Source organism: Seriola aureovittata, chromosome 18 (assembly GCF_021018895.1).
Source record: "Seriola aureovittata isolate HTS-2021-v1 ecotype China chromosome 18, ASM2101889v1, whole genome shotgun sequence".
NCBI lineage: Eukaryota > Metazoa > Chordata > Actinopteri > Carangiformes > Carangidae > Seriola > Seriola aureovittata.
Genome location: NC_079381.1, coordinates 3,276,335 through 3,282,304, shown reverse-complemented (window position 1 = coordinate 3,282,304; position 5,970 = coordinate 3,276,335).

Genomic DNA, 5,970 nt, shown 5'->3' with positions numbered 1-5,970 from the left:
AATATTTCTGATCTCCACACAGTTGAATTGGAGACCACCACAGAGAAGAACATAAGTGCATGTGCATATGATCATCTCATAATCATTATTCATGGTCATGATCATTTATTTTTTACACATTTATCTAAAAGATCAGTTTCGCTCTTTCTTTGCTCACCCCTTGAAAATTGTATTGATATTTTTTCTAATACATATATTCCACTTTATTGTCACATACATACTGTATACACACACAAACACATGAATACATGCATTCACACATACACATATGCCATATATGCACAACAGCTAAAAATGTAATGCACCCAAGTGCTTAAACTGAAACTCGAAATAAAGAGTAAATGCTGATCATAGCAAAGTGCAAAGGTCATTGACCCTAAATGCTGCACGTGTTGCACAATATAGATTCTTTTTCATTTTGTGTAATTTGAGTGTAAACACTCAGATGTCTTTCTATTTTTTTTTTTTTTTTACTCGATGATAGTGTAGTTTGTGTTTGCTGGTTCTTAGACATGTGGACATGTGTGTGTGTGTGTGTGTGTGTGTGTGGCTTCCTCTTTCTTTCTATTTTTCATCTCATAATGTCACCATGGATACTCCGAGATCTTCTGCGACTTCAATTGAATTCATCTGTACTTTTCTTTGGACAAACGTGGGGAATGTCTGTGTGCTCAGTGACACTGTGAATTTCATTTCTTCTGTTTTCACAATCTGTCTTTTATTTCACAGTCATTGATATTTCCATATAAGTTCTGCTGTTTTTATAATTAACACTTTAAAACCTTAAAACCAGTTCTTCACATTGCTTCTTTACAAGTATATATAAAGATTTATTTGACAGATTTTGTGATTATTAACCCATTTGCCTGTTTGCACATGTATTTATCTATTTGCTTACTTAAATTATTAGCCTAATTATTTATTAATCCATGTCCTTTTTTGTTTGTTTTGCACTTGTTTGTGTTTTCACCGTCAGCTCCTCTCACGCTTCGCTGCTGTTGTGACCTCATTTCCTCTTGCAGCAATCGATAAAGTGTTTCTCCTTATCTGTGAACTCCAACAGTCACACTGATCTGATCCAGTTCATATGAACTATTTTCCTTTTACTTTAGTTTCCAGTGTTTTGTTTTGTTTAGTTTTGTTGTAGTATTCTTTAATTCATCTCTTTAATTCTCATATATTAATTGTGTAAAAATATCAAACATTATCTTCACTGTGTGTTGATTAAAAGTTGTACTTTCCTTTGAAAATATGCAAAAAAATAAACCTACAGTGTATTAGGAAGGAAAAATATTACAGCAGTTTTTAAAATGCATGAAAATTTACAAATTGCTTCCTTTAAATACAAAATAATCCCAATCTGTTCGCTTACAAATCCAGTTGTTGACTCCTGCAGGTTTTCTTTTGTTAGCAGCTGCTGACATGAAGCAGCAGGATTGAAAGGGTCAGAGGTCAGAGGTCAGCCACCCCCGGCGCTCGCCATCTGACCTCTCTCATTTACATACATGCTGACCTACATTCTTATGGCGGTTCTTTCTGTTTCTTTTCTTCAAATATCCCCACTTAAAAAACAGAACAAGATTTATTTCAACATGAAAGATTTTCTGTAATTTAACTTAGAAAATAAAATACTAATATATAGTATTATATAGTATTAATAGTATTATATATATATATACATATATACATATATATTATTTTTTTTGTGTGTGTGTCTCTATATATCCACAATATTTTACTTTTTGATTTTTAAATGTATTCTTTGTTGTTCATCACTCATATTGTACCAGTTATTTTGGTTTACATTATCAATACCATTAGGATTATTATTGATTATTTGAGATTTGTTGGCAGAGGAATAATGACATCATTCATCAGTAGGTGATAGTGAGTGATTATGAGTTAGGGGGCAGGAGGGCTGTGAGGTTTTTTCTCCATTTAAAAGCCATTTTTACTTCACTTCAAATGAATTGTTGTATTATATCACTGAGTTAGACGTCATTTTGTTTTTTAATCCTTGAGATTTGTGTGATTACTTATTTTGTGAAAAAGCACAAGTAGGATGATTATTAAAATGTAATTTAAAAAATGCTGTAGAAAATGACTCGACTCAAAATTGTCTGTTACTTTGAATATGAAAAACAAAACAAAATCATAGTAAGAAAAAAAATAGTTTTATTTCTAATAAAATTCCCATTGTCTCATCTTCCTGTCATGTTTGCGGTTGAGAAGATGCTCTGTAACCTCTGACCTCTGAGGTTGGACAATTCACCACGTTCCCCTCCCTGAAAACCAGCAGGACAGTATCGACCTGCAGGCTGCCGCTGCCTGACATCATCTCTGTTTGCAATCCAGAAAATGTGTGTGTGTGTGTGTGTCCATGTGTGTGTGCGATCTTGTTCTTGTATCTTTGTGGGGAGTTAATGTTTATAAAGTGACAACATTTATTTAAAGTGAGGACATTTTTTAAAAAAAAAGACAGAACAGCTGTTTTCACGTTTTAGAAAAGTAAGGGCAAAGTTTTTAAATGAGGAACGTTTTGTAAAGTGTGAAGGTTTTTAAAAGGTGAGAATATTTTATCCAGTCTTCTCTACTGAGGGATGTTTGAGGGTAAAAAGGATTAGGAAACAGATTATGTTAAGTGCAAACACCACACACACACACACACACACACACACACACACACATAAATGAGCTTAAATGGTTGATTCTTAAGACATTCATTAGGAAAGCAAATACAAATATATATATATATATATATATAAAAAATGTAGCTGTAATATGTATGGTCTCCTCACTACTGAATACAGTTTTACATTACATCTTATGTCATCAGTCTGATGATCCCTGTTTGTAATTATTTACATGTAATTAAACATGTTTTAAGACTGTCACTGTCTTTCTTTCATGTTGTTTGTTCCCTCTTATCATTTTAATTATTACATCACAACAAATAACAAAAAGAGAAGATGAAAATCATGAGTTTAATCTGATTAACATCCATATGATGTTGTTTATATAATGCAAGACATGTGATGAGTGAAATAATCATCAACACCATGACTGAGTGTTTCCACCTTGACCTGCAGTGAACCAACAACAGTCTCATAAACACAGATTCAGACAGTCAGGGTTTCATACGTCACAAACCTAAGGAACCAATCCTGTCAACTCGTGGGGATGGGGGCGGGGCTAGAAATGACCTGAAAACTTGTAAGTACAGAGAGAGAGAGAGAGTTAGCATTAGCACAACCACTAACACCAACAGCTTGTCACGTTAATCAAAATATTAATCATAGCAGAGGATTTTTACTAACAAGATTTAGACAGTAGTATGAAATGAGACGGGGCAGCGGTCAGTTTGACATTTCAGATCAATTTGAATGACGGAGCCTCATACTCTCTTCCATTCTGTTCTGTTTTCAACATCTGGCTCCTTCCTCTACAGAGGTTAAAGGTCACAGAATCATGTCTGACCCTTGTGCAACGTGGACAGATCATTTTTTACTATTGATTATGTGGCACTGATACACACTAACACACGCACACACACACACACTTGGATCATAAGTGAGTCAATGATACTAATGAGGTGAGTTGTACCACAGGAACATGGCTGTGCAGCGTCACTGTCCAGAGTTGGAAATTTGGGTCATTTGACACTGCAACAGTCATTACTTTTAGAGCCATCACATTATGACCTCAGCTGTTGAACAGGTGGACATTTTGACCTTTTGGAAGCCAGAAGGAAAGTTCACCAAAGTCATCTTCCTGGGGACCATGAACGTCTTCACTGAACTTCATGGCAAAACTTCCTTGCCCATACATACGGCTAGAAGTGTACTGTAGATTCCTTACTCCCAGGCTAACTCAGGCTTAACACCAGTGTTACCATGGTAACAATCAATGACACCTAAACTGAACACTAGCACCAAACATAATTTGTGGTTGCTAACATTGTTATGGAGAGAGCAGCCATTTATTGTTCCAAGTCAGACTGTTCTTTTTATCATTCACTCTTCATACACTCTCACTCACTGTTGAATTCTTCCAAAGACAAACATCTTCTTCTGGTGTAAACGGAGCTGAGCGGTCTGATGTTCCTCGGTCGGCCATTTTTTTTTCAACAACCCCTCCGACCTGAACGACCACACAGGTCGTGTTTTTCAACCCTCTGACACGACCCATGGGATTGTCTCCTGAATTATGCCCCTAGTTGTACTGGACTTTGGTTGTCATGGTTGCAATAATAAACATGCCAGTTGTATCGACAGCGGCGTACCTACCTTCGTCGCCATGGTGACTACAATAAAGGTCATGGCCTGGCTAGGTTTAGGCACTAAAACTACTTGGTTAGGTTTAGGTTAAGATCATGATTTGGGTTAAAATAAATACTTCCTTTGTTGCCATGGTTAGGGGTTAGGGTTAGGTGGTCATGGATTTTTCCCATTGCTCCTGTCATCATTACTACGACCACTAGATGTCGCCTAGCAACAAAACGTGACTATGGGTCATAATAAACTAATGCACAAATGACCTATGGGCTTGGTTTTTGAGGACGACAGTCTCTTTTGTAATTTTGAAACAAGTTTTAATTTACCCAGAATTCATTGTATCACAAGATAGTCAAGAACTAAACTGCTTTGTAACAGATGAATTCAGACGTCTAGCTGAAGTCTGACTATTTGTTATTTCTAAGACACAGTCAAAGCCTGTCTTTGAGAAACCAACCCCTGGTCAAAGTCCTCACATACTCCAACTTTACATCCATTCACCTTATTTCCATCTGTCTATGTGTTCCAGCTGACTGTGGATGTGAACGCAGACTCTCCTGTGTTGAGGAGACAGTGCTAACCTGTACGTTGCCCCTTGAATCAATGAAAGAAGAAGCATTGCACGTGCTGCAAATACTCACAACGGAAGTGTTTCCCACACACACACACACACACACACACATAAAAGTATAAAACATCTAAACCATTGTAAGGTTGTTGTTTTATTCTGTTTTAAACCTCTCTCCAGCTCTCAGGACTGACGCATCGCTGCTGCTGTGCCCAGGCTACTTCTTCTGTCTGTAAGACGTGTGTGCTACAAGTGATGCAACACAGGGGACGTGCAAACGGACAAAACACAAACACATTCAGAAAAACATCTTCATCAGTTTGACAACACACGAGCTGCAAATACTCACAACACAACAGAAGTGATGAGGCGGCGCCCCGGAGGCTCACCTGGTAGAGTGCATCCGATGAAGGTGGAGTCTTAACCGCGGCGGCCTGATGTCGAGTCCGAACCCGATGAAGGGGAACGAGGAAGATGGGGGACAGACCCTTGGGAGCTTTTTTGGACCTTTACTAGGACTGATAAATACTTGGCTCTGAGCACCAGTGACTGAGCAGGACACTCCCTCCTTTTCTATTGTGAACTGAATTTTTCACTTCCATATATGTGAGTTAGAATCTTATGTATTTATTTGTTTTTCTTTGCATTGCTCAGCACATTTCCTCTTTATGCACCATGTTTCACAATATCTATGCCTGAACCAGTAGCTGTACCACCAACCCTATAATGTCATTTAAATTCAAAACTTAAATAACAAAAGTCACAACTGGGCATTGAACAACAAGTGCGTCCCAGCAGGTCCATCACTTTTCAGAGTCCCCTGGAAACACTTCTGTTGTGTTGTGAGTATTTGCAGCGCATGTGTTTCAAACTGATGAAGACGTTTTCTCAAGTTGTTTGTGTTCTCTCTGTTTGCACGTGTTTCCCTCAGGGCCACCGTAGTTTATCCTATTTTGGACAAAATATGATGAAATATGAGCCTTCACAAGAATGTAGATCAAAATTTTTTAAAAACACAACAAAACTCAAACTTCAGAATACATGAAAAATTGTTCTAAACAACGGAAAGGATGAATTCAGAAAGGATCAGTAAACTTCCACTCAAAACAAGACAGGACTCACTTTGTC